Source organism: Kogia breviceps, chromosome 15, assembly GCF_026419965.1.
Source record: "Kogia breviceps isolate mKogBre1 chromosome 15, mKogBre1 haplotype 1, whole genome shotgun sequence".
Classification (NCBI taxonomy): Eukaryota; Metazoa; Chordata; class Mammalia; order Artiodactyla; family Physeteridae; genus Kogia; species Kogia breviceps.
In genome coordinates this window covers 45,385,632-45,397,688 of record NC_081324.1, presented here as the reverse complement: position 1 = coordinate 45,397,688, position 12,057 = coordinate 45,385,632, and positions in this window count along the sequence as shown.

Here is a 12,057-nt window from a genome sequence, read left to right as displayed (position 1 = left end):
TAGATTAACATTTCGGGCTTCAGGTAATCCTTAGTTTCTCTTTTAAGGAAGCATGTAGAAAGATACTTCCCTTCCACTTCCCTCTATGTCTTCTTTCCCTGTTAAGGTTTATCATTTTGCTTTGTTGATATGACCTTTCGCTACTGAACTTAAATTCATAGACAAAAGAAATATTATGTTTTTTACCTTCTCACTGTGTATACATCATGCTTCTGAAGTTACTTACAACTCAAGCAGCATGAAGAAAAATAACATTTTTAGTGATGAAGAAAAACAGGTTTCAGAGTAACTCCAAGATACCAATGCAAATTAAATGAAAATTGGAAGAGCTAGATTTTTTTCACATGAATAAATATTTTCTTACAGAATAAATACAGGGTTGCTTGAGTGGAAAAACCACTGATTGGCAAAAGACAGGAGAAAGGCTGTCCTATTTTACATATAAATGAAACAGTGATTTAAAAAACATGTGTATTAAAGTTAAACAATTGGAACTCAGAAAGAAACTTCTAGCCCCTCCTACCAAAAAACCCTACCAATCTAATTAATGAGGATGTTTTTTCTACTTATTTATGGGAACATTTAAAAAATAAATTTAAGCATTACCCTTTCTGGAAAATTAAGCAAGATCTAAAGTATAAGTTAAAACTTCACTTTCAAAAAAGAATAATTTTTAAAAATAACAGTAATATGATTAATATTTTCACTATCTACATAACCTAAGTTAATACATCAAAGAGATGTATTTCATTCTAGTTTTCTGTAGAAGCTCTCTATTTTTAGAGAAATATAATTTCACATATTTGATATTTAATATAAAATAATATTAGCATTGTGAAAATACATTACATCTAAGGGCAAACATTAAAATTCCTCACCTTATAGGCTATATTGATACATCTCAAATAGGAATTTTATTAAATATGCATAATTTAGCAATCTAGATTTACCATAGTCCATTTTTCAAGATTGTTGAATTTGTATCATTTATTACTGAAAAAAACTGAAAAATTCCTGAGTCCTAGTAGCTATGTTTTATTAATTTAACCTTAAACATATTTTTAATCAGAGACCTATGCTGGGTCATCTTTATTTTAATTAGAAACTATCCCCAAGTAAAATGTTCAGGAAGCCCATGAATTTCAAAATTGATATTTTTCAGAAAAAATATATTTCTTTAGAATTTTAATTAAATTGAGTGCTGTCGTTTATAGTAACTACTGATGAATGATATCAATATTGATAGGTAGATAGATAGCTAGATATGAGAGGTAGATCTTGATTATAATGATGGTTTCATGTCCAAAACTCACAAAATTGTACAATTTGAATATGTGCAGTTTATTATATGTCAGTTATACCTAAATAAAATTATTTAAGTATAAAAAAAGAGAGGTAGAGATAGAGGTATATATTATGGGACCATTATTCTATCAAAACATAGCTATACATTGTTTATTAAGCCACTAATTATTCTCTTAAGATGCTTAATGTAATGATGAATTGGGAAAGGGATGCACTTATTCCTAGAAATGGCACTGAAGCTATCAAGTGACTAAGGTAGATTATAGAGCAATAATGGGTTAGATGTACTTATGATTTTCAGTCAGAACAATGTATTCTAAAGTTATTCATGTCAGCTTATTGTTTCCCTCACCCCCTTCAATAAGGTTATGGCATAATATGTGATACTACTTAATTATTTCTCCCAGTCTTTGGTATGGTATGTCTTCTTATTCCTTTGGGTATTTTTTTTTTTTTTTTTTTTACAAAGAAGATGTTTTTAAGTTTTATAAAAGTTATTGTTCTTTCCTCAACAATCATGGGTCATGCTTTTGGGGTTATATCTAAAAGCTTTCCAAAATTAAGGTCATGCAGATTTTCTCCTGTGTTTTACCCTGGAAGTTTTATAGTTTTACATTTTATATTGAGACCTATCACTTATTTTGAGTTCATTTTAATATAAGGTACAAGGTATGTATCCAAATTACCTTTTCATTTTATTTTACTTTATTTTGCATATAGATATCCAATTGTTCTAGCAGCACCATGTGTTAAGAAAAATCATCCTTTTGCATTGGATTGATTCCCATGTTGTCAAAAATCAGTTGACTATATTTATGCAGGTTTATTTCTGAGCTTTTTATTCTATTGTGTCAATTTCTAATATATTGTTTTGATTACTGTAGCTTTATAGTAAGTCTTCAAATTGGATCATCTAATTCCTCTTTTTTTTTTAAAGATTGTTTGGCTATTATAATAACTTTGCCATTCCATATAAACTTTAGAATTTAGCTTGTTGATATTAACCAAAAGCTTTTTGTGATTTTGGCTGAGATTGTGTTGAATCTACAGAACAAAGTTGAAATAATTGATACTTGGACAATGTGAAGTCCTCCAATCTATGTGTTCAGTATAACTCCTTACCTATTTGGATATTCTTTGATTTCTTTCATCAGTGTTTTGTAGTTTTTTACATACAGATTCTGAGTATGCTTTTATGTATATCTAAATACTTCATTTTTAAACTATTGAAAATGGTGTTGTTTTGTTACTTTCAGATTCCAGTTGTTTATTGCTGGTATGTAGAAATGCAATGGACTTTCATATATTGACCTTGTATCCTGCAACCACACTGAACTTTTTTATTAGTTCTAAAAGATTTGTGTGTGTGTGTGTGTATGTGTGTTCATAGATTCTTTGGAGTTTTTCTATATAGACAATTATGTCATATGGGAATAACTGGTTGTTGTTGTTTTTTCCCTCCCAATCTGTATGCCTTTTACTTATTTATTTTTCTTTGCTATTGCACTAGTTAGGACATCTAGTACAACAAGTACACACACAACACACATACAGGAATATGTACTTGCCCTTAAATAACAATTTACAGGTATAGGAGAAATTCTTTTCTTGTATAATTACACTACTCCTGTCATCAGGGTTTTTGTTTGTTTGTTCATTAATTATTCAGTTTTCGGTCCATAGCATCTTCTTCTATCTGAGTATGGTTGCTTAAGAGCACCCGATGTGTCATCATCAGGCAATTATCCAAGCCCAATTCTTCCCCAATTGATTTTTTTCTTAAAAAGTAAGTTTTAAAAAGTCACTTTTACACGGTTAAATTTTTCCTTAAATATCTACTTTAAAAGGAAAATGAAATACACTAAAGGTATAAGACCTCTTATTTTTAAAATTAGTATGAAATTTATTATAAAGTAATATTTTAACATTCTAATACTTGAAAGGCACTCAATAGGTCTGCTCTTCATTCATTTATTCATTCATTCACTCAATATATTGTGTATCTACTATGTATCTGAAAGTCATAGATACTAATTCTAAAGCTCACTTTTTCCATCTCAGCCAAAAATTTTAAACTTATTATACATTTAAAATTCTAATATGTAACCATTAAAATTTAAAAATATATATGCTAAGGATGTCATTATTTTCTGTCAAAACATAGCATATATTAAAATGTTCATTAACAAAATGTTATGCTAAATCTATCTTTTATTATGCTCTGACACTTTATAGATGTTATCTCACATTTTTCTATTTCTTACATATTGAGTGTACATAATAGTCATTAAATAATTTATTTTTATTAGGCACAAAAGCACATAGATTTATATATCAATTTGAAAATTTTTTTGTCACTTTATTTTTCTTACTCTTTGAACTAATGTCTGTGCTTTATGTTTTATAAATTAAATGATGATCAAGTGTTATTCTATTATGATCTCAGTGTATCTGTCAAACATTTCTGAATAAACTTTTTGGGCTATTTCTAACATCAATATTTATGCTTATCATACTCATACTTTTTGATCACATGTAGCTTGGAGGCAATGATTTCACCCAACATAGGTATAAAGACTATTCCTATAGCAAAGACACATTTTTTTTTCTTTTTAGTAAACTAGAGGCCAAGTAATAATGAATGATTAATAGCACTACATTTTAAAATATCTTAGACACTATAGCAGTGTCAACATCTGACACATCTTTACAAATCATCAATATAAATTAAATGTACTTTTAGACTGTCCTAGTGTTTAGAGAAGTTTTTATTGTGGATATATATATATATATATATATATACAAAACATAAAATTTATCATTTTAACCATTTAAAATGTACACTTCAGTGGCATTAAGTATATTCACATTTTGTGTGTTTAGAAGATTTTATAGGTAATTTTATTTATGGCCTCTAAATACTGAATAAAGTTAGATATATTTCTGTTCCTCATCAGAAGTTTCAGAGTAACATAAACCAACTGCTACTGAAATAAGACATTATAACTTTTCACACTATTATATTGAATTTATTGCATGAATTCTAATTTTTTGTTCTATCTAAAATGCTTTTTATGAGTTACAAATGGATTTTTATTGTACAAGTCTATCTAGAGATATTATAACAAAGCAACAAATGACATTGGCTTCAAATTATTATGCAGTACGGAAATTTCATGGTCATGAGTAATTATACAAAGGTTACAGTATAAGATAAATTTTATTTGCAATAGAGGTTTAAATCAAATCCTAGATACTATGTTATAGTTTCCAAAACCATTTTAAATAGAGCAGAATTTCATGTTAAATACTTTGAGCTTCTCAAAGCAAGATTTGATTTTACAAAAGATGCTACACATGTCAAGACATAGTAGGTAAATAATGGTGGTATTCTGGGCTGCACAGAACCCATTTCACCCATGAAAAAAAGGCTTCTGAAAAGGTATAGATAGGATACAGAGAACTGCTCAGCTGCCAAAGCATTTAGTTCAAATAATATTTACTCCGATGAGCAAAACCTTATATCTCACTTGGATAAACAACATTTTCAAAGGTAGATGAACTACAGAAACACTTTTATATTTTTAGATTTTAAGATTGCATTATTTTGATATCTCCTGACTTCAAAGAGAAACATTCAATTATTTAAAATATTTAAAATACCTAAAGAAATCACTAAACAATCCAGTAAAGCATTTAACTGAGTGTATCATCAGTTTCTCATTTTCTCACCCAAGTTGACCAAAAATTATTGTTTAAACAAGTTTGTCACCAAATACGTTTTCTATTTCTTACCTCCTTCTAAAGTAACAGCTTGCAGGGAGGAGAGGTGGGGGTAAAATCCAGTTGAAGCTTTTACTGAGAGTCCTGAAGTTGTAATGATATTCAGTAGCTTGAATATCAAGAATAGCAATGCAGAAAATATAATCAAGACATGCTTCTCTATTCCTTTTGAGCATTTCAGTTACAGCAGTTTAAAACTTTACTACTTTTTCAAAGCTAGCCATCCATTCATGTAAGCAAAAATGTATGTAATTAATATACTATGTATGATTTCCCTCAAGTTTCATCTCTCCCACCTTTTAACTCTTTTTCACTCACCCTTACATTTGTTACATTTGCTTTAAATTCAGTAGACTGTGTTCTCAGGCCCTATGTGAATGTCTCTCCCATAGTCTAGTCACTCCCACTCCTTTCTTCTTGAATTATTTTTCAAATCATATTAGGTCAGCATTTGTGTGTGTTTGTATGTTTTTAACTCTGCTTCATCCCCAGTGCCTAAATCAGGATCAGTGTCTATATCAGTACATATACTATATATATTAGTATTAATATATTTTCCTCTTTCCCTCTTTTCCATTTTTAATACAGCCCTTCTCAGTTTTTTTTTACTCTTCTTCATACAGTCTCAACTTTTCCTCATGCTTCTCTTTTCCAGTATCATCTCTTCATTTCCCTTTCTTACCACCCTCTTCTTCTTCCCTTCATTCTGCTGAAGTGTCTTTTAAATTATAATTACCCAATTTCCAAATCAATCACCTCTTCACGTTCCCCCTGCCTTTTTATCTCCGCATAAAAAACAGTTTGCGGGCTTCCCTGGTGGCGCAGTGGTTGAGAATCCGCCTGCCGATGCAGGGGACACGGGTTCGTGCCCCAGTCTGGGAAGATCCCACATGCCTCGGAGCGGCTGGGCCCGTGAGCCATGGCCGCTGAGCCTGCGCGTCCGGAGCCTGTGCTCCGCAATGGGAGAGGCCACAACAGTGAGAGGCCCGTGTACCACAAAAAAAAAAAAAAAAAAAACAGTTTGCTTTGTTAATCCTTGACCTATAAAATATTGATCTCTCTTTATTCTTCTACCTCTTGTATTGTTCTGTCTCATTATCCTTATCGACTTCCATTCTCCTGTTAATCAAATGCTCCCCACAGTTCTCACCTAAGTTTATTTTATTTCTGGTTATGTATTTTTTCATGTGATATTCCATCTACTTTCACAGCTTCAAGTGTTTTAGAAATGGATGTTAATTAACAGTTATTGCACTGAAGCCTGTACTAGGATGGTGTGTTTATCATTTAATATAATGCCCACACAATCTTACATCAGGAGCTGCTAATTTTCACAGTTTAAAATAAAGGATATGTTAATGCCATATGACTAGGTAAAATGAGCTAAAAATCAGTCAGTGTGTCTAATCTCAACATTTTAGTTACATTGCACAACTCCCTTCTTCTAGGTAGCAGTTTATTCTCTGTATGTATGTGTGTGTGTATATATATATATATATATATATATATATATATATATATATATATATATATACATACACACACATATGTATACTTTGCCTTTAAAGTGCATAGAGCTAAGGGAACACCTTAGCTCCAAGGGAGAAATCTTATCAGATGGAATAAAGCTTGTAGGAAAGGAGTGTTTACAGGTGTTTTGATCCTGGGATCTAACTGGGAAAGAGGCATAGAGATCAAATATAGTTACATGTGTGGAAATCATCTTCTAAAATGGCCTTCTTTAGGTAATATTGGTGACAACTACATTCAGGACTCCCCAAAATACCACGCAAGGTTAAATGTATTGAACGTTCTGGGTAGTTGTTTCACATTCAGTAATCATTCTGGAAATAAATTTGCCATGTATCCGTTGTCACATTTTATGTCAGAAGAGTAAAATGCAGCTATGAGTTGAGATAAGCATTTGTTTATCTCCTACTATTTAGGTGTCTTGTAATAATCAATACTGACACTGAGATTTGAGAGAAGCTTCACAAAAAATAGCAAAAGAAAACTTTCCATGAAGAGGAAAGGTTTTTTGTTTTGTTTTGTTTGTTTGTTTTTTTAAATGCCATCACTAAAGAAGGTTATTTCAAATACTCATTTTGAATATATTATGGGTATAAATAGCTAATATACTTGTAAGGAGAAAGGCAATTCAGTGTAATGAAAAGCACACCAGAAATCAATCATCCAAATAATTTTTAAGTTTTCTGATATCTCAAAGCCCTTGCAAATCTCACTGCTGAGCTACCATGCTAATGTGTGAGTTTTCCTATCAAGTACAGAAGGAAAAGGTGCAAGATTATTTTGGTCCTCACAGAAACCAAGCCTTCACACATCTGACAACACTTTAATCAGGACACCACAGCAAATGTAGAACTGTTTCCATTTTTAGTTTCACAACTCATTGGTTAGTGTTGCAAAAGAACAGAGTGTTATATGATAACCATTTGATGTTTATTTTATTTTAGGTGTGCACTATTCTTTATGTGGAAGTTTCTCCAATGCAAAAGCTTAGTTATTCTTTATACCACCATCTGGTTGGTGGTGCCTCAGTGGAAACTTCCTATAATCTGGCTTGAAGACAGAAATACTGTTTCAGAAAATTTTCTGTAGTTTAACATCTAAAGATGTTATTCTGAATGTTTATTATAAATACCTATATATCTAATAAATTCAGGAACACTATCAAAGCCTTTAAAATTGAATACAAAAGGAGAAAAAATAATTTTTTCCTCTGGTTTTCCTTTAAGCCTTGCACTAGGATATAAAATAGCCAAATATTGGACCAGATGCCTTAGTGACCTAAGAGATGATCATATTCTAGATGGTGATGAACACCTCTCTCTCCTACTGGTAACAACCATTACCAATCTTCTTAATGTTACCACATCCCTATTCTCATCTGGCCACTAACTAAATCTCATTTACTGTATTTTTAAATAAAAATTGTATATATTCAAAGTATACAATGTGATGTTTTGATATACATATACATACTAAATATATTACTACTATCAAGCTGATTAATTAAGTATTGCCTCAAATAGTTAATCACTTTTTGTGTGTATGTGGTAAGAGCACCTGAGATCTACTCTCAGGAAATTTTCAGTATAAAATACAGTATCTTTAACTTTACTCACCAGGCTTACATTAGAGCTCTAAAACTCGTTCATCCTGCATAACTGCAGCTTTATGCCCTTTGGCCACCATCTCCCCATTTTCTCCACCTCCTCTCCCCTGGAAAGGACCATTCCACTCTCTGTTTCTATGAATTCATTTTCGTTTTTAGGTACTGATTTCATTTCCTTTGGATGTATACCCAGAAGAGGGATTCCTGGATCAGATGGTACTTCTATTTTTAATTTTTTAAGGATCCTCCATACTGTTTTCCATAGTGACTGTACCAATTTATATTCCCACAAACGGTGCACAGGGGGTCCTTTTCTCCACATCCTCACTGACTCTGGTTATGATTTGCTTTTTTGATAATAGCTATGCTAACAGGTATAATGTGATATCTCATTGTGCTTTTGATTTTCATTTTCCTGAAAATTAGTAATGTTGAGCACCTTTGATTGATAGCATCTTTAAGATACTATTTTTTTTTCTTTGGGTCTATGTAAGGGATTTTTGAAAGCTGAAAAATTTTCAAATCTAAACAATGATCCCGACCTTGTGATATTTATGAAATTAGATGGAAAAAAATAAAATCCCCTCTGTGTACACTTTTCTAAGAAAGGTCCAAATATCATATTTGACCACAAAGAATATACTGTAATGACACATATTGGGTTGCATTGCACAATCTGCATGGAGAGGTGATAGAAAGTAGGATACTTTTCTGTCTTAATACCTGTCAAGCCATGAATTTTGGTTTTAAAGCACTGTCTTCATTTTTGTGTCTTTTTGTTTATTTGTGTATTTTTTTTAGGCAGAATACAGGTTCTAAACAAAATAGAAACTAACAATAACAAGTGGAATGTCTAGAACAAACACTCATTGGATAAAATAAGTACAATGGATAAAATATTTTGACTGAAATTAAGTTGGTGCATTGTCAGTTTTAAATTCTCACCCAGAAAAGCAAAGCCAAATATCAACATTTTGTTATTCATACGCTTATTTTAAATCAATGACTGTGTATGTTTTCAGGGGATATGGTTTTGGCTGGAACATAAAAGGGAATTAGGGTCAAATAAAATTATTAATAGTCCTTGTTATCAGTCATAGATATTTAGAAATGATAAGGAAAATTACAAGTCATCTCACAACCATAACACAACATCATCATCATGATCAAGATGATGATGATTATCATCATCTAACAATACATTTAACAAGAAGCCTGCCAAATGTTTTTAAATGATAATTTCCTAAAATAGAGTCCTAAAATAAATCAAAGTTCCGAGACCTATAGGAAAATGAAAGTAAAAAAAAGATCAATCTGATTTAAGAATTTCATAGACTCACTTATCACCATGAGAACAGTAAATGTGAAGCTTTAAATCTAATCCAGTTGAATGAAAAAATTTAAACATTTGATAATGTTCTTATTATAACATCTTCTCTAAAAAGCATATGATTCAGGCCTCTCCTTTCATTGTTAAATCTCCATTGCAAAAAATATCCAGCATAAGTAGATAAATTTATTTCAGACTATCCATTATAGAAGAAAAAGAAAAAATAAATCAAGTTTTATATATATATATATATATATGTTCATATATACACATATATACACACATACACATATATTGTATTTAGTTATTGATATATAAACTGATACATAAATATTTTATATAAATAGGTATGAATACATGAAATTTATATATATGTAAATTGAAGTCTATATGAATACAAACCCTGAATCTAATCCTACAAAAAATATCTAATACAAATTGAGGGGCCCTCTACAAAATACCTGACCAGTACTCTTCAAAACTGTTAATGATATCAAAGACAAGGAAAATGTGAGATACTGTTACAGCCAAGAGAAGCCTCAGAAAACATGACAATGAAATGTTATGTGGTAGCTAGATGGAGTCCCAGAAGAGAAAAAAGGACATTAGAGAAAACTAAGGTAATCTGAATAAAGTATTGACTTATGTATCAATATTTGTTAATTAATTTTAGCAAATGCACCACAGTAATGTTAAATGTTAGTAATAGGAGAAACTAGGTGTGGGGTTTATAGGAACTCTCCATTCTACTTCTGCAATTTTTTGGAAAATGCAAAATTATTAAAGCTAAAATGTTTATTTAAAAATTTTGCACAAATGTAAAGCATAAACTAATGAAGACTATAAGAAGAAAATACAGGTAAATTCAAATAGGGGACTTTCAAATATGCCATGAAAATATGAGTAAATATACCTGCATGATTTTTTTTGAAAATCTATATCGTCTCATTCATTAAAAAGTCAGAACTGTAAATAACAACTAAAAAAAGTATGCCATGTACATAAATCAATTTATTAATATGTCTTCACTAATCATAAGATTAGGGTCAGAGGTTAACTTGCTTAAGTCTTTATCTCCAAATACTAGCATTATCCATGCACAGGGTAGTAGTTAAATAAATTGAGCACAGTGAAAATATTTTAAAAATAAACAGAATATCAATAATCACCTAAGAAAATTGGGAAAGTTAAAATTTAAATACGAACAGAAATATCAATATATACTTTAGAAATCATAAAAATGGTAGGATTGATAAATAGAATAAAGATGCATACCTTCAAAAGAGAAAGTAAAAACAAAAAATAATAGTTAATCCAACTAAGAAAATAAAAATAATTTAAATACATATACCCAAAAATTAAGTTAAAAATTGAGGACATTCTTTTATAATTGTATTTGTTTAATATTCAGGATTAAAAATCACAAAAATTTTCCTTAGTATTAGAATACTTGAATGGTTAAAGTTCTAGACCAATTCTAATGTCTTCCCTTAACATGTGTGAGTGGGTTTTCCTATGGTCCCTTTACTTCATACCATATAGCTGAGATATTCCTCCTACATCTTCAACAAAAAGTTAGTCAGCGTAAATTTGCACTACTAGATCAGTATGCCAACAGCGTGGTGATATAAGTCAGGAGAGAGTCAAAGCTTTTGAAAAGCTAGGTGATTTTCTCTATAATTTTCCTGTCTGTGTTGTTTAAAGCTCCTGAATTGGAGACCAGGCATATTTACCATGTATTGGTAAGTCAGGAGTATTTGCTTTTACTGCAGTACTTACATTCAATATATCATATAATAAAACAATATATGTGATTAAATATTTATTCCATTTCTAAATGGAAATCCATTTCCCAACACAGTAATATTACTCCATGTATTAGTTTGCTAGTGCTACAATAACAAAATACCACAGACTGGGTAGCTTAAATAACACAAATTTATTTTCTCATAGTTCTGGAGACTAGAAGTCCAAGATCCAGATGTAAGCAGATTTGGTTTTTTCCGAGGCCTCTATCCTTAGCTTAACATATGGCCACCTCCTCACTGTGTCCTCATATGGCCATCCCTTGGTCTGTGAATTGTCTGTTTCCTAATCTGCTCTTCTTAGTAGGACAACAATCATATTAGAGTCCATCCATACCACCTCATTTTACCTTACTTACCTCTTAATAGGCCTTGTTTCCAAATACAGTCACATTCTGAGGTACTGGGGTTTAGGACTTCACCATATGAATTTTGATGAGACACAGGTCAGCTCGTAACATTCCAGATGACCACTACTCTACTATAACATTTACATGATTGTTCCTAGGCCTTCTGGAGAATAACATTAAGTAGCATTTTTTAATTAGTGGTTTAAAGAACCCTGCATAAAGGTTTATGATTTGCTGGCTTCTGACCTCTAAGTAGTCATTGTGTGAAAATTCTAAGCTTGGGAAAGAAGAAATAAAAGTGAGAGGAAACTAATATTGTTTGGACACTTAAAACTATAATGTAGACAG